The 25,330-nt window shown below is 40.0% G+C and overlaps 1 protein-coding gene and 1 pseudogene across 1 annotated transcript in view; both read right to left on the bottom strand.

Moving 5' to 3' along the window:
- LOC128533806 (NACHT, LRR and PYD domains-containing protein 12-like) overlaps positions 1-25,330 on the bottom strand; it is a 605,307-nt gene that overhangs the window by 105,330 nt on the left and 474,647 nt on the right. The window lies entirely within an intron of this gene.
- Positions 1,856-25,330, bottom strand: part of LOC128533816 (NLR family CARD domain-containing protein 3-like) — a 30,113-nt pseudogene continuing 6,638 nt past the window's right edge.

The raw sequence follows: 25,330 nt of genomic DNA, 5'->3' as shown, positions 1-25,330 counted from the left end.
TTAGGGATTATATAGAGATGGCTGTACATAGAGAAGAAGCCATAACCATGTTCTATGAGAGTATGAGTTAACTTACACTCCGCATTCATCATGATTATTAGAAAAGGCGATCTGCAAAGAGTCATAGAAAAAGAAATTACTCACTGAGCCTGGTGAAGATGAAGCAGGAACACAAAGCATTAGTACAGATCCATTTTTTAGGAGCAGCTTCCTAGTAAAACCTGCTTTATATTGACCCGCGTTTATAAAGCAGTCTGGTGAAAAATGATTATCGCAAACATGAACGCATTTAGGTAAATCGGCGGGGACGTTAGCTTTAAAAACCAAATTCAGCCACTGCGTCCTCAGCGGCTCAGATGTCTGTAGTGAATGACGACCGCTGTGTTCGCTATTACACCCAACAACTGTACACCACACTCGCTTAAGCGACATTTTGCTCCAGCGGCGAAAAACAATGGCCGACAGCTTCTTCTCACTCGGGGCGGGTCTTTGGTAAAACAGCAGTGTCAATCAACTAATGTAGGAGCGGCCTCTTGTGGTGTGGCGTCTCAGTGACAGGCATTTGCGATTGGCCTGATTTCAGAAGGGGCATGTTATTGTAATAAATGAAAAAAAAACCACCGGGCAGCTCTTTATCATCGTAGAGTGGTTGTGTACGCACTCTCCTAACACACAGTTCAGTCCAAACAGCTTAAAAAAGTGCATGTAGGCCTGTATGACCCCTTTAAAGAACGAGCAACTGAAGGTGCTACAAAACAACATCAGTCTCTTCAGAGAGAATCTTCTTCAAAACAGGGCAGATAATAACAGGGAGAAGAAACAGGATCAACCCCTTAAAGCTCAGGCACTTTGTCTTTCTCAATACCAATCTTCACTAAAAACTGTCACCTGGATGCTGATTTTTCTTTTTGTTTTACAATTTTGTTAATATTTTATGTAATTGTCTAAACTTGTTTCAGTGTAATTAGTTAAAAGATTATGTGAAACACTGAAACAAGACCGTAACATTGTACACCTGCTTTTAGTGAGTAAGTGTCAGGGATGGTGCCAGGGATTTTCATTTGCTGCCACCAAGGGGTTCCTGCTCTGTGACAGTTACATTAAAACCACCAATGCTCACACACTATGTTTAAGACTCATACTCTCTCTGCTCTTGTACATTCACTTTGTTTTACAGCTCCTGCATGACTGTTGCATTTCACCTAATCAGTCTTTTGATTATAAAAACACTGATGTATTGTTTTTGCCCCAGAGTTTTGTACTACATACCTTCTTCCCTACATTTAGTTGCTGAAATACATTTAGATGATTAGGCTGGTCTGTAAGCTAGGTCCGATTTCTTTTTTTTTTTCTTCTTTTTTTGAGTGACTATATCAAATGTCAGTTGTACAAACTGAAATGAATATAGTCACATGCATCTGTTGTTTCACTTTAACAGTGCAACACTAAAATGTTCAGAACTTGAGCTATGCAGGGTGAGGTGTCTGGTAAATGTTAGACAAAATGGCTGGGCATGCAGCGTGGGGACATTGTGTGTGTGTTTAAAAAAAAAAATCCTTATTTCCAGAATCTCACTCCAAGCTTTTCTGAAAAGTTTGTAGCTGTTCTTTGTTAAATACCAGGTAAAATATTAAGCTCATAAAAAACAGTCCCATGGTATGTGAAAAAGCATTCATTATTATTTATAATAATTATTTATTAAAATAGTTTTTATTATTGCATTTATTTTTTACTCATTAAAAATTCTTTTTTAAATGAAATTTAAACAATAACATTTTGGGGGTTCTGTGGGTGTACTATGACCCCAAATCCCTACAAGACACCCATAGTTACTGTGACTCTCAAAGAGATGTTTTTACCTCAGACTTTCCACTTTACTGTGAGGATTCTCCAGTACTGCAGAGAGAGTCTTTACTCCTGAGTCTTCTAGTGTACTTTTGGTCAGATCCAGTGTTTTCACAGTCAGATGCAGTTCTCTCAGGTTGGAGGTTTCTGAGTTGAGTGCTGAGACCAGAGCTGACAACCTGTTCACTGCAACTTCATCACACCTGATACTGAAGGAAATAAAATAATACATAATAAAATAAAGTTAGAGCAAATAATCAAACAAATCCTCAAATCTTTTACTGTAGCTTCTTATTTTACAAATACGATCAAACATCACTTAGACAATAGACTCAAAGGGACAAAACTTTCAGTTTATATTCTGGCATTAAACTGCTCCTAACGTCCTTTCTACTTAACGGTGCAGGTTTAACTTCAGGCATAAACTTCAAAGTTTAAATAAATTCTGCTAAGGGGTCACTTAGCTTTCCATCCAGGAAGCTCTGAAACTTAGGGTTTCCTAAGCACAATTGTTACATTTACAACACCCCTGACACATACATTTACACACACATACAGTGTGCAGTACCTGCTCTGTGACAGTGACATTAAAACCACCAACTCTCACATTATGTTTAAGACTCATACACACTCTGCCCTCATACAATCTCTTTGCTTCACAGCATGACTGTCGCATTTCACATAATTTTGTGTGCAATCTGTTGTATTCTCTTTTAATCAGGTTTGATTGGTCTTCTTAATATAAAAATACTACTATATTGATTTTGCCCCAGAGTTCTGTGCTTCATACCTGCTTCTCTACATTTAGCTGCTGGAGAGCAGCTGTACAGTAGATGATTTGGCTGGTCTGTAAGTTTTTTTTTTTTTTTCTTTTTTTGAGTGAATATTTTAAATGTCAGTTATACAAACTGAAATAAATAAAGTCACGTGCATCTGTTGTTTCACTTTAACAGTGCAACACTAAAATGTACAGAACTTGAGCTATGCAGGGTGAGGTGTCTGGTTAGTGTTACACAAAATGGCTGGGCATGCGAGACAATGTGTGTGTGTGTCTGTAAAAAAAAACCCTTATTTCCAAAATCTCACTCCAAGCTTTTCTAAAAAGTTGGTAGCTGTAGTTACATACCGTAGCTGTTCTGTGTTAAATACCAGGGAAAATATTAGGCTCATAAGAAACAGTCCCATGGTATGTTGTTACGCCCCGGTCTAGGTCGGGTCGTAACAGGAGTGAAAAGAAAAAAAAAAGGGGGTGAGACCAAAAGTGCGCTTGCTTAGTGTTTATTTTACAAAAGGTGAAATGAGCAAATTCCCAAAAGGTGGCTGTAAGCTTCAGAAGCGGACAAGGCCAAAACAATAAACAAAATTCCCTCTACCTAGTACCAAAGTGAAACAACTAACGTTCACCAAAAACAAAGAAACAGAAATACAAAGTTCTTCCCTTACTCCCTAACTAACCACAAACCAAAAAAAAAAAACAAGGGGCAAACAAAATGGCATTAACTCCTTACTAAACCACTCAATAAAGAAATAAATACAAATATATACAAAAGTATTTACAAACAAAACAAAGAGGGCAAACACAAAAGTGTAGTCAAAACAAGCAAAAGGGTCATATAGGCGAACAAAAACCAAGCAACAATCAAAAGGGGAAAGTCTAAGAGTAGTCAGAATGTAGCAAAGGGGTCATACACAGAATAACAGTCAGAATAAAGTATTGGATAAACAGTAAAAAAAAAAAAACAAGGTCTGTAGCATGGTGGGCTGAAGGCCTTAAGTAGGCCTCTGGGTTGACTGTAGGACCAATCATCTGGGAGGAGGCGGGACCAACAAACGACAGGCCAATAGATTTCTGGCAATGGCAGAAGTGGGCGGCATCTGCAAAAACAAGAAAGAGACCCCAATCCCACCACCAGCAGAGACAGAGACAAAGCAAGCATAACCAAACACACAAAAACAAATCCAATATCGTAACAAATAAATCCAATAACGTAACACCCCCTCCCTTAAGAGTGAACATCCTGTTCACAATTATAACCATGGCAACGAGACAATGAGTCAGCTATTACATTTTCAGAGCCTTTCTTATGCTGAATATCCAGATTAAAACCTTGAACAATTAAACACCAACGCATGAGACGTTGGTTGCTGTTTGACATACGATGCAAAAATACAAGGGGGTTATGATCTGTAAAAACTGCAATGGGGACAGTGCTGGAACCAACGTTAACTTTAAAGTGTTGAAGTGCAAGCAAAAGTGCAAGGGCTTCCTTCTCAATAGTGCTGTAGTTTAGCTGGTGGCAGTTAAACTTATAGATCATCCCGTAAGTTACTTTTCTCATACCATCTCCATCTTCCTGAATCAAAACAGCACCAGCACCTGTGCCACTGGCATCCACCTCAAGTTTGAAGGGTTTGGAAAAGTCAGGAGCAAAAAGGACAGGTGCACTACATAAAAGCGATTTAGCAGACTCAAACGCTGCTTCACAACTAGGAGACCACACAAAAGGGACAGAGTTACGGAGGAGAGATGTAAGAGGCAAAACAACATCAGAAAAATTTCTACAAAAGCTTCTGTAATAACCTGCCATACCGAGAAAACGTCGAAGCTCTCTTTTCGTTTTGGGTGCGGGAAATGCAACAATTGCCTTAACTTTGGCATCTAGCGGGCGAACTGTACCTTGTCCCACCTGTTTACCAAGGTATGTAACGGTGGCATGACCAAACTCACATTTTGCTAGGTTTAATGTTAAGTAAGCTTTCTGAAGGCGAGATAATACAGAGTCTAATGTACAAACATGTGCATCCCAAGTATCAGAGAATACTACCACATCATCAAGGTAGGCTTCACAATTAGGCACATCACCCAGAACCTGGATCATCAAACGCTGAAATGTAGCAGGTGCATTTCTAAGTCCAAACGCCATCACAGTATACTGAAGGAAACTGTCCGGGGTGACGAAAGCAGAGATTTCAGATGCACGTGGTGTTAGAGCAACTTGCCAGTAACCTTTTAACAGGTCTAATTTTGTAACAAATTTTGCACTTCCTATACGGTCAATACAATCTTCCATTCTAGGAAGCGGAAACGAATCTGCTTTAGTTAAAGCATTAACTTTTCGATAATCTGTGCAAAAACGATAGCTTTGGTCAGGTTTCGGAACTACTGTAGGAGACAAGGAGAACTCCAAGGACTGCAGCTAGGAACAGTAAATAATCAGTTTCTTGTTTCATAAGGGCACGTTTTGTGGGATTAATTCTATATGTATTCTGCTTCACAGGAGAGTGTTCACCAACATCAATGTTATGTTGAAGGACAGTAGTGCGGAAGAGCTGATCAGAAAAAAGCTTAGGATAACTCTTAATGAGACTGACTGTGTCATTTTGGGCAGACACGGACAAGTGACTAAGTTTAGATTGAATATCTGAAAGCCATTCTAAGTTTGGCAGGCTAGCGCAGGGAAAACAAGCTCGACCAAAGCTGAGACTATCGAACTCAGGAGAATACTCATAGGGTGACGATTCCACTGAGGCAGTTACTGAAATGGCCACGGGGACAAAGACATCTGGGGTGGAGCGAGTGATATAAGCTTTAAGCATATTGATATGGTACACACGAGATTTCCTCTTACGGTCAGGAGTTTTTACAACATAATTCGTATCGCTCAATTTTGACTCAATAACATAAGGGCCAGAAAACCTAGCCTGGAGAGCAGAACCCGGCACTGGTAGTAAAACCAACACTTTGTCACCTGCTTGGAATTGACGCACAACAGCCTTTTTATCAAAACGATTCTTCATACGAGTTTGTGTGGAGGCAAGAGAACGTTTTTCTACGTCACATGCTGCATGTAGGCGTTCACGAAAGGAACTCACATAATCTAAAACATTCATGGTTGGACCTTTCACAGGACTCGGAGACAGTAGCTCTTCCTGCAGTACTTTTAGGGGACCACGAACAGAGTGACTGAAAACTAATTCTGCAGGACTGAATCCAAGAGACTCCTGCACAGCATCACGAATAGCAAACAGAACTAATGGTACCCATCATCCCAATCTCTTTCATGGTTCAAACAGTATGTTCGGAGCATAGACTTTAAGGTTTGGTGGAAACGTTCTAATGCACCTTGGGACTCCGGGTGATAGGCACTAGAAACCTGGTGTTGTATGTTCAGCTGGTTCATAACCTTTTTGAACAAGGCAGACATAAAATTTGAACCTTGGTCCGACTGAACATATTTGGGCAAACCAAAGGTGGTACAGAATTTAATAAGTGCTTGAATGATGGCACGTGATTTGATGCTACGCAGGGGTATGGCTTCAGGATATCTAGTGGCAGCACACATCAGGGTTAGCAGATACACGTTACCAGACTTAGTTCGAGGAAGGGGACCGACACAATCTAACAAAAGGCTCTCAAAAGGCTCCCCCAGAACAGGGATTGGTTGAAGTGGAGCAGGGGGAATAACTTGGTTAGGATTCCCTGCCATTTGACAAACATGACAGGATCGACAGTAATTAGCAACATCAGACTTAATGGCAGGCCAAAAGAAGTGTTTTGAAACACGGAGGTAGGTCTTCCTCACACCAAGGTGACCAGCAAGATCATGGTCAAGGGCAATAAGCAAAACTTGTGTTCTATATGGTTTTGGAACCACAACCTGGAAAACAGCCCTTGACTCATGCTTAATATCAGAGGTGGCCATTTTCGCATTAAAACATCATCATCATCAAAGAAGTATGCCATTGAGTGTTGAGGTAACTCAGCACTATCTACAGCTGCAGCAATACACCGAGAGAGAGAGACGCATCAGATTGCTGAGCGGCAACAAACTGCTCTTGCCCAACACCCAAAGTAGCGACATCATTTTGTATGGAGGAGGTCTTATCCTCCGGTGAAACAAGTGGATTGGAAGACAAATTCTCATCTTCAAACACCGGATTATCGTTACACATAAAGGAATCTGAAGTGTCATTAGCATCCTTCATTTTACGAGCCTGAGAGCGTGTCACCACACAGGTACTAAAAACCGAGGAAAACTTATGTGACAGTGCATCACTTTCATTCAGCTCAGGAGCATCCGTGACAACAGGCAAGTGAAAAACCTTTCCACCAGCTAAATCATTACCCAAAATAAGAGAAACTCCTTTAATTGGCAACTGAGGACGAACTGCGACCTTAACAAAGCCAGACACAATATCACAGTTAAGATAAATCATATGTAACGGAGCTTTTACCACACCAAGTTCAATTCCCTGAACTAAAACATCGGCACCACAACTAGACTGGTCAGACAAAGGCAAGACACCTTCCAAAATAAATGACTGAGCAGCGCTAGTGTCTCTCAAAATACGAAGTGGCGTAGGCTCAGAATCTGTGGCCGAGAGTGAAACCATTCCATCCAGGATATAAGGTTTAAACGCAGCATCCACCGATGAAAGTGAAATTGAACTTTCAGCTGGCTGCGGTGGTACATGAACTAAAGCCACACTCTTAGTGTTCTGTGATTTACGACGGTTCTTACGAGATAACGCGGGACAGGTAGCGATAAAATGTCCAGATTCATGACAATAGAAGCATTCACGGGAATCACTACTATTCTTAGACGTGCTGGCGGAAACTTTAGGGCTACGATTAGTAATATCGCGCCGCAGAGGCGAAAACACAGTTTTCGCGACGAGACTTTTTGTTCATTTAAATAAACAACTATTTTATCCGAAATACAGTTTTTAAACTCTTCTAACAGTATCAGTTCTTTTAACTGGTCAAAGGTGGTGACTTTACTGGCTGCACACCACATGTCAAACAAAGCGCATTTTTCACGGGCGAATTCTACAAATGTTTGGCTGGCGGATTTGGTATGTTTTCTAAACTTCTGTCTATAAGCTTCGGGGACAAGTTCATATGCCCGTAACACAGCTGACTTAACAGTTTCATAATCAACACTTTGTTCAAGTGTTAAGGCAGAACACACTTCCTGAGCTTTACCCACAAACTTGAACTGTAAAAGCAAGTACCAAATATTCCTAGGCCACTGCAGAGTGGCAGCGATGCGCTCAAACAAAGGGAAATAAGTATCCACCTCACTTTCTCTGAACATAGGCACCAAAGCAATGTGCTTACTTACATCAAACGCAGAACTTACAGACACAGTGGGTCCTAGCACAGGTGACAACTCAGATACAGGAACAGGAGCAGGCACAGGCGAGGATGCGCGAACAGGTACAGGAGACACAGGTGCACTGGGGGGCCCAAACCTTGAGGCCAACTCCAGCTCCAGCTCTTTTAGCCTTATCTCTTTCTTAGTTTCCAGCTCCAATGTTTGGAACTGTAGCTGCTGAGCTTTGTACTGCTGCCGACTTAATTCCAAGTCCAGCTGTTTTAATTGCAGCGCAAGCATGGGGTCCTCTAATGGTGAGCTTCCTACAGCGGGATCTATGCGTGCTGGATTCTTGGGCCTGGCGCCAGCCTCTGCTGCAGCCAAATCCTCTGGATCACCTGAGTGAGTTGCAACACCCGCCTCTGGACGCTCACACACAACGCGCTGTTCAAACAGCTCAGCGTAGAACAGCTTCTTAATATCATGCTTTGTAGCACTCCGTGACACTGAAATCTGATAGAAATCGGCGAGCAATAACAAGTCATCCTTTCGGCACTTCTCAAACTGCTCTACCATGGGGCAAATGGTAAACTGGTCCAAGTTAAACTTTGTAGCCATTTCTAAGAAGAGCAAACTAAACACTCCCCTACCGCAAAGACAAACGCCGCCAGACAAACACAAGTGCACTGAAATAAACAGTGAGGAAAAGCAACGGACGAGCCCCCAATTCTGTTACGCCCCGGTCTAGGTCGGGCCGTAACAGGAGTGAAAAGAAAAAAAAAAAAAGGGGGTGAGACCAAAAGTGCGTTTGCTTAGTGTTTATTTTACAACAAGGTGAAATGAGCAAATTCCCAAAAGGTGGCTGTAAGCTTCAGAAGCCAACAAGGCCAAAACAATAAACAAAATTCCCTTTACCTAGTACCAAAGTGAAACAACTAACCTTCACCAAAAACAAAGAAACAGAAATACAAAGTTCTTCCCTTACTCCCTAACTAACCACAAACCAAAAAAAAACAAGGGGCAAACAAAATGGCATCAACTCCTTACTAAACCACTCAATAAAGAAATAAATACAAATGTATACAAAAGTATTTACAAACTAAACAAACAAAACAAAGAGGGCAAACACAAAAGCGTAGTCAAAACAAGCAAAAGGGTCATATAGGCGAACAAAAACCAAGCAACTATCAAAAGGGGAAAGTCTAAGAGTAGTCAGAACGTAGCAAAGGGGTCATACACAGAATAACATTCAGAATAAAGTATTGGATAAACAGTAAGCAAAAACAAGGTCTGTAGCATGGTGGGCTGAAGGCCTTAAGTAGGCCTTTGGGTTGACTGTAGGACCAATCATCTGGGAGGAGGCGGAACCAACAAACGACAGGCCAATAGATTTCTGGCAATGGCAGAAGTGGGCGGCATCGACAAAAACAAGGAAGAGACCCCAATCCCACCACCAGCAGAGACAGAGACAAAGCAAGCATAACTGAACACACAAAAACAAATCCAATATCGTAACAAATAAATCCAATATCGTAACATATGTGAATGAGCATCACATAGAGACATTGATGAGGAGTCACAGTTTCTTGTTCAACCACCAATGAATAAAATTTATAACAGGCAACAGAGCAGAAAAAATCATGCATTAACCAACAGACATTATAACATCCATTAGGTATCACCAGTGCATTGTTTATGCTAAGTTACAAAAATTGCACACTGGCTAACAGGACATTATCAGATCACAATTTTATTTTAAATTATTTATTAAAATAGTTTCTTTTTAGTATTGCATTTATTTTTTAAAAAGAATTTTTACTCATTAAAAATTACATTTTATAAATAAACAATAATGTTTTGGGGTGCTATGACTATCCTAGTAGTAGTTACAGCACCCCAAACCCCTACAAGACCCATAGTTACTCAAAGAGATGACTTTACCTCAGACTTTCCACTTTACAGTGAGGATTCACCAGTACAGCAAAGAGTGTCTTTACTCCAGAGTCTCCTAGTGTGCTGTAGTCCAGTGTTTTCACAGTCAGATGCAGTTCTCTCAGATTGGAGGTTTCTGAGTTGAGTGCTGAGACCAGAGCTGACCAACTTTTCACTCCAACTTTATCACACCTGATACTGAAGAAAATAAAATAATACATAATGTAATAAACTTGAAGCAAATAATGAAACAAATCCTCAAATCTTTTACTGTAGCTTCTTATTTTACAAATACGATTAAACATCACTTAGACAATAGGCTCAAAGGGACAAAACTTTCAGTTTATAGTCTGGCACTAAACTGCTCCTAACGTCCCATCGACTTAACATTTTGATTTTATTTTTCATTTAAGGTGCAGGTTTAACTTCAGGCACAGAAGGACTGATAAAGTTAAATAAATTCTGTGCAGTCAGTTTTGCGGACAGACAGACAGAACTTTTTTTCTGAGACTGGTATCGGGTCCTCCAATGTATGAAACAAAGTTATCATTTAAAGAAAGTTAAAGAAGTTAAAGAGTTCTGACCAGTGTACAGACAAAACATTTATTTTATTTATATAGATTATCATGGACAAAATAATATTTATATGACACAATAAGAATTTGTACTATGTTTTAATTTCATTTTATAAATCTATTAAATCAATAATCACAGATGTGAGATGGGATACAATGAATACAATACAAACTGTACTGTCTACTGTGGAACATGTGGCAGGTGATGATTTTTAGGCAGATTCATGTCATAAATATTGTAGTTTACAGTGTATAAATATGTTAAATGTGCAACTTATAATAGTTTAAATAACTAAAAATCTGTTTCTTCTGTATATTTATATTCTCTATATTTATAAATCATAAATATCATATATTTAAAGGGATTTTTATTTTAAACACTAACAACAACCTAAATCATTTTCATTCAATAATCTACACAGTGTTAAACTATTATGACGTTCTGGTTTTAGACATTAAAATAACACAGCTGTGTATACAGTTGAACCATTTTAACAGTCTGAAGAAAAATATAATTTGTGCATTGTTTCTTTGAATCATAAATATATTAAACACAAATGTCAAAATAATTTAATAGTATTAACATATTATTAAAATTATTAGTAGTATTTATGGTTTCTTCTTGTATACAGTATAGGGCCACTGAGGAAATCGATATGGCCCCTACATGTTCTTAAACGTGTATGTCACTGTGTACAGTCGTGGCCAAAACTTTTGAGAATTACATAAATATTGGAAATTGGAAAAGTTGCTGCTTAAGTTTTTATAATAGCAATTTGCAAATATTCCAGAATGTTAAGAAGAGTGATCAGATGAATTGTCCTTCTTTGCCATGAAAATGAATTTAATCCCCAAAAAACCTTTCCACTGCATTCCACTGAAGTGTCTAGCAGCATGGGCACTATTTTTACCAGTAAATTAGACACTGTTGCTCCTATCAGAGTGTCCACTCCTCCGAGTGTGTGACTCCGCCCCTAACGGGGCGTGAGCAAGCAGTTCGAAAAGATGCGGTCGGCTGACGTCACGCGATTTGGAGGGAACACGGGATAGTCTTCGCCCTCCCAACTGAGTGGTAGTAGCAGCCTTAATGTGGGAGCCTCCTAGTGACGGGGAGGAATTGGCTACGACTAATATTGGGAGAAAATTGGAACCCCCCCCCCCCCCCCCCCCCCACCCCCAAAAAAAAGATTTTAAAAAGTCAGCGATAAAACATTTGCACCGTGGTACTACAGTCATACTCGCGCCCTAAAGAGAGCAACCCCTAACCTCGAGTAAAAATGAAGGAAAACTAAATTAGAGGTTTTTCGAATTGCGTATAAAGACTGTGCAGCTATAGACAGGCTCTAAAAACTGCTAGGACCGAGCATCTTTGCCAACTGTTAGCAAGAAACCAAAACAATCCCAGGTTCTTATTTAGTACAGTGGCTCGCCTAACAAAACCTAAGATGCCCGCAGAGAGTATCCCATCACAGTTTAGAAGTAAAGACTTTATGGACTTCTTTAATGAAAAATCAATAGTATCAGGAAGAAAATAATGAAGGTTTAACCTCTAATAGTATCTCACGACCCAGTTTAGCCTATAGCTTCACATTTAGATTTTTAGTGCTTTACAGGTATAGGACAGGAAGAGCTGTATAAACTTATCACCTAAATCAACAACATGCCTGTTAGACCCAATCCCAACCAGATTTTTAAAAGAAGTGATGCTTACAGTTGTAGAGCCACTTCTTAACATTATATCTAGGTCACGTCCCTAAACCTTTCAAGTTGGCAGTTATTAAGCCGCTTAAAAAATCTAATTTGGATGCGAATGAAATAACAAATTACAGACCGATTTCAAACCTTCCGTTCATATCAAAAATATTAGAAAAAGTATCAGCTCAAATATGCACATTCTTGCAGGAAAACAATATCCTTGAAGCATTTCAGGCAGGTTTCAGGCCCCATCACAGTACAGTAACTGCACTAGTTAAACAAATGACTTGTTTTTAGCTTCAGACCAAGGCTGCATCTCAATACTAGTCTTACTTGATCTAAGTGCTGCATTCAACACTGTAGATCATAATATTCTCATAGATCGCCTACAAAATCATACAGGTATTCAGGGACAGGCATTAAAATGTTTTATATCATACCTGTCTGATCTATACTATTTTGTAAATCTGACTGGAGAACCGTCTGGTGTGATGCCAGTGAAATATGGGGTCCCACCAGGGTCAGTTTTAGGACCTTTGCTGTTCTCAATATACATGCTTCCTGTGGGTAACATAATTAGAAAACATGGGATTAGTTCCCATTGTTATGCTGATGATACCCAATTATATATCTAAACAAAACCATACGAAATACCTAAGTTTTCTAGATTAACTGAGTGTGTCCAGGACATAAAAGACTGGATGACCAATAACTTTCTTTTACTAAATTCAGATAAGATGGAGATATTACTTATTGGCCCAAAAACCAGCACACAACAGCTTTCACAATTCTGCCTGCGTTTAGAAGGATGTACTGTTACTACTAGCTCGACAGTAAATGACCTCCGCGTAATATTAGACAGTAACTTGTCCTTTGAAAATCACATTTCAAATATCATAAAAACAGCCTTTTTCCATCCTAGAAATATTGCCAAACTTAGGAGCATCTTTTCCGTATCTGATGCAGAAAAGCTTGTTCATGCATTCATGACCTCCAGACTGGACTATTGTAATGCATTACTAGGTGGTTGTCCTGCATCCTCAATAAACAAGCTTAAGTTAGTCCAAAATACAGCCGCCAGGGTTCTCACTAGATCAAGAAAATATGACCCCAATATTATCATCCCTGCACTAGCTACCTGTTCAGTTTAGAATTAATTACAAAATAGTATGACTTACATACAAGGCCTTAAATGGTTTAGCTCCCACATACCTAACCAGTCTTCTGATACGCTACAATCCACCACACTCCTTAAGTTCACAAAACTCCAGAATTTTAAAATCTACAAAAGGGGGTAGGGCATTTTCATATTTAGCTCCAAAGCTTTGGAATAGCCTTCCAGACAGTGTTCGGGGAGCAGACATGGTTTCCCAGACTCAAAACGCATCTCTTTAATCTGGCATACTCATCCCATAACCTCATACTCCAGTACACCTATCCTGAATGGCAACTACGCTAATTCTCTCCATCTGTTCTGTATTTTTCTACCCATCCCAAGGCATCGAGAGTTTGTGCCAGCTTCAGTAGACAAAGACCAACCCTGCGAGGTTTCTGAGGCATCCAGAGAAGGACCAACTCCAGCTGGATTCAGCTTTATGATGGTTGGAGCTACACATGCTGCTTCTATGCTTTCATCTGCCCTCTGCACATACTGACTCCTTGTGCTGAACTGGACTTCATGTCAATTTAATTAACTTCTGTTATATTGAACTTTTACCTGCACAACACACATGATGTTATATCATTTCTATCTGTTATCACCCAGATGAGGATGGGTTCCCTGATTGAGTCTGGTTCCTCTCAAGGTTTCTTCCTATTGCCATTTCAGGGAGTTTTCCCTTGCCACCGTCGCCGTCACCCTTGGCTTGCTCATCAGAGACATTTTATTCATCATTTATTCAACTCATTATTATCTAGACACATTTTTCTCACACAAACACACTTCCAAAATTTTCTTTTCCAAAAAATTCTTTCATTTTTGTGAAGCCGCTTTGAGACAATAACCATTGTTAAAAGCGCTATATAAATAAAATTGAATTGAATTAAATTTCACTGCTGTCATTAAAGGACCTGCTGAGATCATTTCAGTAATCTTGTTAACACAGGTGAGAATGTTGACGAGCACAAGGCTGGAGATCATTATGTCAGGCTGATTGGGTTAGAATGGCAGACTTGACATGTTAAAAGGAGGGTGATGCTTGAAATCATTGTTCTTCCATTGTTAACCATGGTGACCTGCAAAGAAACGCGTGCAGCCATCATTGCATTGCATAAAAAAGGCTTCACAGGCAAAGATATTGTGGCTACTAAGATTGCACCTAAATCAACGATTTATAGGATCATCAAGAATTTCAAGGAAAGCGGTTTAATTCTTGTTAAGAAGGCTTCAGGGCATTCAAGAAAGTCCAGCAAGCGCCAGGATTGTTTACTAAAGAGGATTCAGCTGCGGGGTCGGAGTGCCACCAGTGCAGAGCTTGCTCAGGAATGGCAGCAGGCAGGTGTAAGCGCATCTGCAGGCACAGTGAGGCGAAGACTTTTGGAAGATGGCCTGGTGTCAAGAAGGGCAGCAAAGAAGCCACTTCTCTCCAAAACAAACATCAGGGACAGATTGATCTTCTGCAAAACGTATGGTGAATGGACTGCTGAGGACTGGGGCAAAGTCATATTCTCCGATGAAGCCTCCTTCCGATTGTTTGTGGCATCTGGAAAAAGTCTTGTCCGGAGAAGATAAGGTAGCGCTACCATTAGTCCTGTGTCATGGCAACAGTAAAGCATCCTGAGACCATTCATGTGTGGGGTTGCTTCTCATCCAAGGGAGTGGGCTCACTCACAATTTTGCCCAAAAACACAGCCATGAATAAAGAATGGTACCAAAACACCCTCCAACAGCAACTTCTTCCAACAATCCAACAACAGTTTGGTGAAGAACAATGCATTTTCCAGGACGATGGAGCACCATGCCATAAGGCAAAAATGATAACTAAGGTCTTGTTTACATGGGTGTTAAGTTTTTGGATAAACGAACTTGCTCTGAACGTCCTAGATGTTTATGCTGCGTCTTGTAGTGGCGCTTGATTGACTTCTACACCGGCGTTCGTTTGTCTCTGTCTAACGTCAGCCTGCAGCCCAAATTGTAGTTTGTGTGTTAACCTGTGGGGGCAGTGTGTCGGGAAACTGGATATGAAAGCCCGTTGCTACTGGGTTCACTCTCTGACTGCACAACGTCGGATTAAAGGAAGATTTTTTGGGGGGTTTATGAAGAAATGCAAAAATAAAAAAAAAAGATTTTGCCCTTTTCCACATTTCCTTATGTATACAATGTAGGATCATGTGATATATCCGGTCCTCCGAAGCGTAAATTGAATGCGAAGAAAGCGAACTAGAAGCGTTTTCCTTGCATTCATTGGGTTTTAAACGGCAAGAAAAAGCTGCATGCAACGTTTTTTTAATGCTGTATATACGCGCAGCCAGACAAACGCTTGTCACCAAAGCCTGTGTGAACACTCTCATTGACTCCTATGCGTAGAAAACACTCGCCGCTTGATCCGCGCTCACCGGACGCTACGAACGCAAGAAAAACGCTTGAATTTAACGCCTGTGTGAACAAGGCCTAAGTGGCTCGGGGACCAAAACGTTGAAATTTTGGGTCCATGGCCTGGAAACTCTCCAGATCTTAATCCCAGTGAGATCTTGTGGTCAATCCTCAAGAGGCGGGTGGACAAACAAAAACCAACTAATTCTGACAAACTCCAAGAAGTGATTATGAAAGAATGGCTTGCTATCAGTCAGGATTTGGCCTAAAAGTTGATTGAGAGCATGTACAGTCAAATTGCAGAGGTCCTGAAAAAGAGGGCCAAAACTGCAAATACTGACTCTTTGCATCAATGTCATTTAATTGTCAATAAAAGACAGTGATACGTATGAAGTGCTTGTAATTATATTTCAGTGCATTACAGAAACAACAGAAACTAAGTTCTAAAAGCAGTTTTGCAGCAAACTTTGTGAAAACTAGTATTTGTGTCATTAAACAGTCCCGGGTTTACTAAAGGAGAGACCCCTCCTGATTATATATCTTGGGTGTGGATGCAATCTTGATAAAGTACAACAGTTATAGGGAAATGTGGGTGGGGATGAGGTGAAATGGGGTGGAGGCAATGAAGGGGGTGTTTATTAGATAATGGTAAATTCGGAAACTAAATATTAAGAATTTTATTCAGGAATCAGACTGATAGTAGCTAAAATCTTATTAATGCAGTGTTATAAATTGGCATCAAAAGCCAATATACAATAGTATGATGCTATACAAGTTCAGTAACAGGAGCATGGAGTTCATTGTTGGCATTTGTGTGTGCTTGTGTGTGTTCAAGGCTATTTATTGTATTATCTGAAACATTAGTGTATAATCTAAATCAACTTTCTCCAACTCTGATTGGTGGGTGTCACATGCCATGCTATACCAATCAGAGTGAGCACATGGCTGCTAAGTTAACAATGGTGGGTGCATACAAGAATGTGTGCAAACTTCACTCTTTAATCAGTTTTGGACATTCACATGGGTCTCCAGAGTCTAATACATAGTCATTTCTAGGCATGGGCAGGAGGTACATGTATGCCCCCAAATGCTGGCCCCATATAGGCCAGCTGTTCTCAACCCTGGTCCTGGAGGACCACCTGTCCTGCATATTTTAGTCTTTTCCCTGCTATTAATGTAAAAAGAGATGATGACCGGAGAATTAACTAATTCACTCACTCATCGTCTATACCGCTTTAACTTGTATTCAGGGTCACAGGGGCCTGAAGCCTATCTTAGGAGGCTTATGGTATAAGGCAGGGGACACCCTGGACAAACCCTCATTCATACACTTCAGACAATTTTGAGAACACCAATCAGTCTAATCTGCATGTCTTTGGACTGTGTGAGGAAACTGGAGTATCCTAAGGAAAGCCACCAAGCACGGGGAGAACATGCAAACATGGTGCACACAGAAATGGGAATCGAACCTGGCCGGGAATCGAACCCGGAGACAGGAGGTGCAAGGCGATAATGCTAACCACTACACCCAAGGAGGATTGTTTAATTGTGTTTGTTTGTATGTGTGTATATACAGTATATATATATATATATATATATATATATATACACACACACACACACACACACATATATACAGTATACACTATGTTGTTGATCAAAAATAATCATATATTGACCACTGGTTGCCCTGATTTCTAAAGATTGCAATCGGCCATTAAAAAAACCCATATTGATCGACCACTTCTAACTCCTAACAAACAAACAAAAAAACAAACAAACAAAAAGAATGCTGTAGCCCTTATGGCTCCAGAAATATCCAGCCAAAATCAGCACAGTCACCATGACATTTAAGGCAATGGAAGATAAGACAGCCAGGCCAAACCACGTAGTGATAGCAGTTGTAGTAGCAGTAGCAATAGAGTAGTAGTAATAGTGCTCTGTAAGTTCAGCCAGAAGCCCTCTCATACTTTTTATGAACCTCACACACTGATAGAGGGTAACGCCAAAATTATTTTAGTCTCAATATCGCTCCATCTACCAGGAAAATTTGCAATTTTACATGTCCATACCTTTGTACTACTCTTTGTCCATACCCATTGATTCTAAAGACAATTTCTGTCTAAAGCAGTAGCTCATGCTCTACATCTTTGACTATGAAGTTGCTTTAAAAAGCCCGTATGGTTGTTTTCTTTTTTTATGTTGTCATAGTCAGTCCTTTTGGAGTCCCTGCTTGTGTTCTGCACTAAATATCCATTGACCCTATACATGTGACTGTAAATATTCATTATGTTTACCTAAATGTTCTCTCTCTTACAAACACACTCACTCCCTCTGTAGATACACACATGGCACTCCTGAGGTGCCAGTGATCCAGTGCCCTTCTGCACCCCGGAACCTGTCTGACTAATCCTGTTGCTTCACTTCTGTTTGGAGATTTCATCTCTTTCTTTTTTCTTTCTTATTTTAACACCATGCCAGCTTCTATGGCTATAATATTAAAACTAATAAACAAGATGTTTAAAGTTATTATTTTCTAAGAACTTTAAAACTACATTTGGATTTACTTGTTTAAAAACATTTTTAAAAGTGTCAACAGAATAAAAGTTTCTTAATGAGTTAAAGAGTTACAGTCAAATAAAATATGTTTAATGGACAGCAGGGTTCTGCATGATAAACATTTTGGTGGATTTTGAGATTTCATCCCATGGAGGCCTCTGGCTTGCTGCTGAGGATGGGCCTGTGTAGCTGCTTAGTGTGGTGACTGATGTCGGTTCCACTTGACCATGAAGATGGTCTTGAATTCAGCAGATGCAGATTGCACTCTGTTAACTGTTTTGTACTGTACCCGAGCCCCCATCAATGAAAGTGGACTACAAATTAAACACTTTTCCTGTATGACCCCAAAACAATTCCTGACTATCTGTTATCACCCAAATGAGGATGGGTTCCCTGTTTAGTCTGGTTCCTCTCAAGATTTCTTCCTATTGCCATCTCAGGAAGTTTTTTCTTGCCACCGTCAACATTGACTCTTCAGGAACAAACTATTAATTATAAGTTAAACATACATTTACATATTTTTTATTCTGCTTTGTGACAATGACCTTTGTTAAAAACTCTATATAAATAGAATTTAACTGACTTGAATCAAAGTTTCAGTACATGTTAACAAGTTGCAACTGTCTGTCTCCAATTAGACTTAAAACGTGAACTAGTCTTTCATCACAATATTCACTTGGGGGGCGCTACAGAGAACTGATGAATTTTGGATTTTCAAATAAAATAATAATAATGATACTTTTTATTTAATGGCGCCTTTCATGGCATTCATAGACACCTTACAGTCAAAGTATAAGAACAATGGTTTAAAAACAAAACAGACAGAAAACTGCATTACATAAAAGCCTGTCTAAACAAACAGGTTTTTAGACGAGATTTAAAAACTGGGAGACTTGGACTGTTGCGGACCTCGACAGGAAGTCAGTTCCATAAAAAAGGTGCCGCATAACCAAAGGCTCGAGACCCCATAGAAACTGTCAGTGTACGTGGATGAATGAGTGTAATTGCAGAAGCAGACCTTAAATCACGCGACGGGATATGTATATCAAGAAGGTCCAAAAGATATAAGGGTGCCAGGTTGTTTAGTGCCTTGTAGGTTAAAAGTAGTATTTTAAAACCTACATGGTATTTAACAGGGAGCCAGTGCAGATTTTGCAAAACGGGAGTGATGTGTTCAAAACTAGAAGTTTTTGATATGACCCGAGCAGCAGCATTTTGTACTGACTGTAATTTATGAAGTATTTTTGAAGGAAGCCCATAAAATAAAGCATTGCAATAATCAATTCTAGATGTAACAAGAGCATGCACAAGAATAGCCGTACTCTTCGTTGAAAGGGCGGGACGTAAACGGTTGATATTCCTAATATGAAAAAATTGCAGAGCGGGTAAAACTATTAATATGGGCTTCGAATGACAGTGTTTGATCAAAGATGACTCCCAAGCTTTTGACCTGGGTGGATAAAGGAACATTAAGATTGTCAATTAAAACAGAAGAAATGTTTGCCTTTTGTGATGTTGATTTTGTGCCCACAAGAAGAATTTCAGTTTCACTATTGTTAAATTTGAGAAAATAGCTTGAAAACCAAACCATTAACTCTTCAAGGCACTCAACAAGAGCAGAAGGGAGAGACATCATGGAAGGTTTAGAGGAGAGATAGAGTTGGGTATCGTTTGCAGAACAGTGAAATTGAATGCCATATTTCCTAAATATGCTCCCTATTGGAAGAAGATAGATAAGAAACAGGAGAGGTCCTAGCACGGAGCCCTGAGGGACACCAGTGATAACTGAAGCAGTTGTTGATTGAAACGGTTTAATTTGTACAAATTGCGTGCGATCAGAAAAATAGGAATGAAACCAAGAAAGGGCTATACCAGTAATAGCGATAGATTCCAATGTGCTCAATAGTATGGTGTGTGAGACAGTATCAAAAGCGGCACTAAGATCAAGGAGTATAAAAATCGATTAAAGGTTCAGAGTCAGCAGCCAACAGCAAGTCATTCGATATCTTTACAAGTGCGGTCTCAACACTATGATGAGAACGAAACCCAGATTGGAAACTAATAATCCCAGACCTGGGAAGTAACAATCCTTTCAAGAGTTTTAGCCAAGAACGAGAAATTTGAAATAGGACGATAATTGTCGAATTTACTTGAGTCAAGGCTTGGTTTCTTGGATTGGAGTTAGCACTGCAGTTTTAAAACCGATGGGAACACTACCAGAAAGAAGTGATGCATGCATGATGTCTATATTTAAGGAAGACAGGAAAGGTAAACCAGCTTTAACTAAGTGGGTTGGTAGAGGGTCCAGTTGACATGTAACAGATTTGGATTTTTGTATAATATAACAAACTTCTTCCTCAGTTGGTAGTATAAAAGTGGAAAAGGTATAGTCAGCCCTTAGCATATGACCAGAGAAAATATTAAGATCAGGGCTGGGTGGAACCATTTGCTGGTGGATTAATTATTTTTTTTTATTAAAAAAGAGCATAAAATCTTCACATATTTTAAAAGAAGGGGAGATTTTAAAAGCTCAATAAACTTTGAGATCTTGTTAACAGAGAAAAGTGATTTAGTGTTTTGCGCATCAGATCTTATTGGGCCAGGGGTAGCTCAGTGGTTAAGGCATTGGACTATGGTTCGGAAGATCCCAGGTTCAAACCCCACAACCACCAAGTTGCCACTATTGGGCCCTTGAGCAAGGCCCTTAACCCTCAGATGTATAATGAGATAAAAATGTAAGTCGCTCTGGATAAGAGCGTCTGCCAAATGCCTAAATGTAAATCTTATAAGACCAGCATAGTAGTTCATTCTTGCAGTGGAAAGTGCAGTCTTGTAAGCTTACATATAATCAGCATACAAATCCTTATGAACAGCAAGTCCAGTCTTAGTGCATAGTCGTTCCAAGCGACGACCCTTGACCTTAAGATGGCGAAGTTCACAAGTAAACCAGAGGGCAGAGTTGACAAACGAGACCCTCCTGGTTTTCAATGGAGCACAAAAGCTATCAATTTGTGTTTTGATTTGTCAAACAGGAGGTATTGCATAACTCCATGCTCACCTGGCCCTGACGGTACACAAGAGATTTTGTACAATTCTGACAGTTGGTGACACTTTGTAAAATTCCACAATGCATTTTTAAGTGTGAGTTGGACTAGTGCCAAGTGGTGTTACTATTGCAAGTGCTAAACAGAACGTAGCTTAGCGTTTTAGTGTGAGCATGCACCAAATATTTAACATAAACTGTTTTTTTTATTATTTCTAACACTGTAACAGTAGAACAGTTATATTCAGCTTTACTTACATTGCTTTTCTGGATGCTGCAATTACAGGCATCAGCTTCAGAAAAATAGTTTCTGTTATCTGATCTGGACTGAAATATTTATTCAGGTCAAATTCCTCCAGCTCCTCTGCTGATGTTAGTAACACAAACACCAGAGCAGACCACTGTGATGAAGAGAGTTTTTTTTGTTTTCCAGATTTCAGGTAGTGTTGGATTTCCTCCTCTAGAGAATTATCACCCAGTTCATTCAGACAGTGGAACAGATTGATGGATTTCTCTGTACAACGCTCTCTACAAATCATCATCTTAACGTAGTGAACTGTTTCCTCTGTGCTCTGGGAGTTACTTCCTGTCTGTGTTACTAAGACCTGTAGGAGTTTCTGATTAGACTCCAGTGAGAGACCCAGAAGAAAGCGAAGGAAAAGATCCAGATGTCCAGTCTGACTTTTTAAAGCTTCATCTACAGCACACATGTGGAAATCTAAAAATGTAATTTGTACTTTTAAAGCTCGACTCTCTTTAAGAAAATTTATCTTCTTTATACTGAACATCAGGTGCACATACAGAGCTGCGAGGTGTTCCTGAATGCTCAGATGAACAAAGCAGTACACTTTACTCTGGTGAAGCCCAAACTCCTCTCTGAAGATCTGCGTACACACACCTGAGAACACTACTGCTTCTCTCACATCAATGCCACACTCTCTCAGGTCTTCCTTATAAAATATCAGGTTCCCTTTCTCCAGCTGCTCAAAAGCCAGTTGTCCCAGTTTAAGAAGCAGTTTCTTATCACTCTTCTGCTTCTTTGAGTACTTTTTTTTTATGATGTTTATCTGAATGATGAGGAAGTGTGTGTACATTTGAGTCAGAGTCTTAGGAATTTCTCCTCTCTCTGCTTCACACAACATTCTCTCTAGAACAGCAGCTGAAATCCAGCAGAAGACTGGGATGTGACACATGATATAGAGGCTTCTTAATGACTTCAGGTGTGTGATGATGTTATTGGCCAGGCTCTGATCACTGATCCTCTTCCTGAAGTACTCCTCCTTCTGTGGGTCATTGAACCCTTGTACCTCTGTGACTTGATGGACACACTCAGAGGGGATTTGATCAGCTGCTGCAGGTCGGGAGGTGATCCAGATGAGAGCAGAGGGAAGCAGATTCCCTTTGATCAGGTTTATCAGCAGCACAGGCACTGATGCAGATTCAGTTACATCACACACTCTCACTGTGTTTTGGAAATCTAGAGGAAAACGACACTCGTCTAATCCATCAAAAATAAACAGAACCTTTTCCCAAATGGACATTTCAGTTTCTTTTATTTCTTTAAAGAAGACATGAAGGAGCTCCATCAGACTCAGTTTCTGGTCCTTCATTAAATTCAGCTCTCTGAAAGGAAGTGGAAATATGAGGTGGACGTCCTGATTTGCTTTTCCTTCAGCCCAGTCCACAATGAACTTCTGCACAGAGACAGTTTTTCCGATGCCAGCGACTCCCTTTGTCAGCACAGTTCTGATGGGTTCGTCTTGTTCAGATAAGGGCTTAAAGAGGTCATTGCATTTGATTGATGTTTCCTCTGTTGTTGTTCTCCTGGACGCTGCTTCGATCTGTCTCACCTCATGTTCTTTATTGACGTCTCCACTGTGTCCCTCTGTAATGTAGAGCTCTGTGTAGATCTCATTCAGGAGTGTTTGGGTTCCCAGGTTTATTATCACTCCATTCAAGAACTGAAACTTCCTCAAGAGATTTAATTTGAACTTTTTCTGTAATTCATTTTCAGCAGCAGCTTCTTGGTCGTGCCTAAAAAATAAGACATGGGGTCCAATAATTAAAGTGCCCCTATTATGCTTTTCCAAATATGATCTTTCATGCAGTGTGTCATGTAGCTGTATGTGAACATAAACTATCTGCACTATCTGTGACGCCGACAGTGCATGATAAATGAAGTTTTTGTCTATAAATTTATCTATTTTATTTGTCGGCTTACATTCGCCTAAACGAGTCGTTAGCAATTCTAATTTTTCTCTGTTATGGATCCACGTCACTACGTAACATATTTGCATAATGTCCACCCACGTTCTACGTCGCGAACAACTTGCCGGCCATCTTACAATTAACGTTATCACACTCTTGTTAATGTGACCGAGCATTTACGCCAGGTTCGCTTAAACACTTTATAATATAAAAAAAAATTTAAATGAGAGCACACGAAATCCTTTTTAACTGTTTATTCTCCATCATTCACCAAAACTGATGCATTTTTCTTGCCCTTGCCCTTCTACGGGAAGCCCCGAGGGGAAAAATGCATCACACACATATATGCACATGACGAGCGCCCGTGCATACAGTGGTGTGAAAAACTATTTGCCCCCTTCCTGATTTCTTATTCTTTTGCATGTTTGTCACACAAAATGTTTTTGATCATTAAACACATTTAACTATTAGTCAAAGATAACACAAGTAAACACAAAATGCAGTTTTTAAATGATGGTTTTTATTATTTAGGGAGAAAAAAAAATCCAAACCTACATGGCCCTGTGTGAAAAAGTAATTGCCCCCTGAACCTAATAACTGGTTGGGCCACGCTTAGCAGCAATAACTGCAATCAAGCGTTTGCGATAACTTGCAACAAGTCTTTTACAGCGCTCTGGAGGAATTTTGGCCCACTCATCTTTGCAGAATTGTTGTAATTCAGCTTTATTTCAGGGTTTTTAAGCATGAACCGCCTTTTTAGGGTCATGCCACAACATCTTAATAGGATTCAGGCCACTCCAAAGTCTTCATTTTGTTTTTCTTCAGCCATTCAGAGGTGGATTTGCTGGTGTGTTTTGGGTCATTGTCCTGCTGCAGCACCCAAGATCGCTTCAGCTTGAGTTGACGAACAGATGGCCGGACATTCTCCTTCAGGATTTTTTGGTAGACAGTAGAATTCATGGTTCCATCTATCACAGCAAGCCTTCCAGGTCCTGAAGCAGCAAAACAACCCCAGACCATCACACTACCACCACCATATTTTACTGTTGGTATGATGTTCTTTTTCTGAAATGCTGTGTTACTTTTACGCCAGATGTAACGGGACACGCACCTTCCAAAAAGTTCAACTTTTGTCTCGTCGGTCCACAAGGTGTTTTCCCCAAAGTCTTGGCAATCATTGAGAGGTTTTTTAGCAAAATTGAGACGAGCCTTAATGTTCTTTTTGCTTAAAAGTGGTTTGCGCCTTGGAAATCTGCCATGCAGGCCGTTTTTGCCCAGTCTCTTTCTTATGGTGGAGTCGTGAACACTGACCTTAATTGAGGCAAGTGAGTCCTGCAGTTCTTTAGATGTTGTCCTGGGGTCTTTTGTGGCCTCTCGGATGAGTTGTCTCTGCGCTCTTGGGGTAATTTTGGTCGGCCAGCCACTCCTGGGAAGGTTCACCACTGTTCCATGTTTTTGCCCTTTGTGGATAATAGCTCTCACTGTGGTTCGCTGGAGTCCCAAAGCTTCCAAAATGGCTTTATAACCTTTACCAGACTGATAGATCTCAAATACTTTTGTTCTCATTTGTTCCTGAATTTCTTTGGATCTTGGCATGATGTCTAGCTTTTGAGGTGCTTTTGGTCTACTTCTCTGTGTCAGGTAGCTCCTATTTAAGTGATTTCTTGATTGAAACAGGTGTGGCAGTAATCAGGCCTGGGGGTGACTACAGAAATTGAACTCAGGTGTGATAAACCACAGTTAAGTTATTTTTTAACAAGGGGGGGCAATCACTTTTTCACACAGGGCCATGTAGATTTGGAGTTTTTTTCTCCCTTAATAACGTAAACCTTAATTTAAAACC

The sequence above is a fragment of the Clarias gariepinus genome, chromosome 12 (genome assembly GCF_024256425.1).
Source record: "Clarias gariepinus isolate MV-2021 ecotype Netherlands chromosome 12, CGAR_prim_01v2, whole genome shotgun sequence".
Lineage (NCBI taxonomy): Eukaryota > Metazoa > Chordata > Actinopteri > Siluriformes > Clariidae > Clarias > Clarias gariepinus.
Note: the sequence above shows the minus strand (reverse complement) of the source record. Positions and strands in the feature narration are given on the sequence as shown.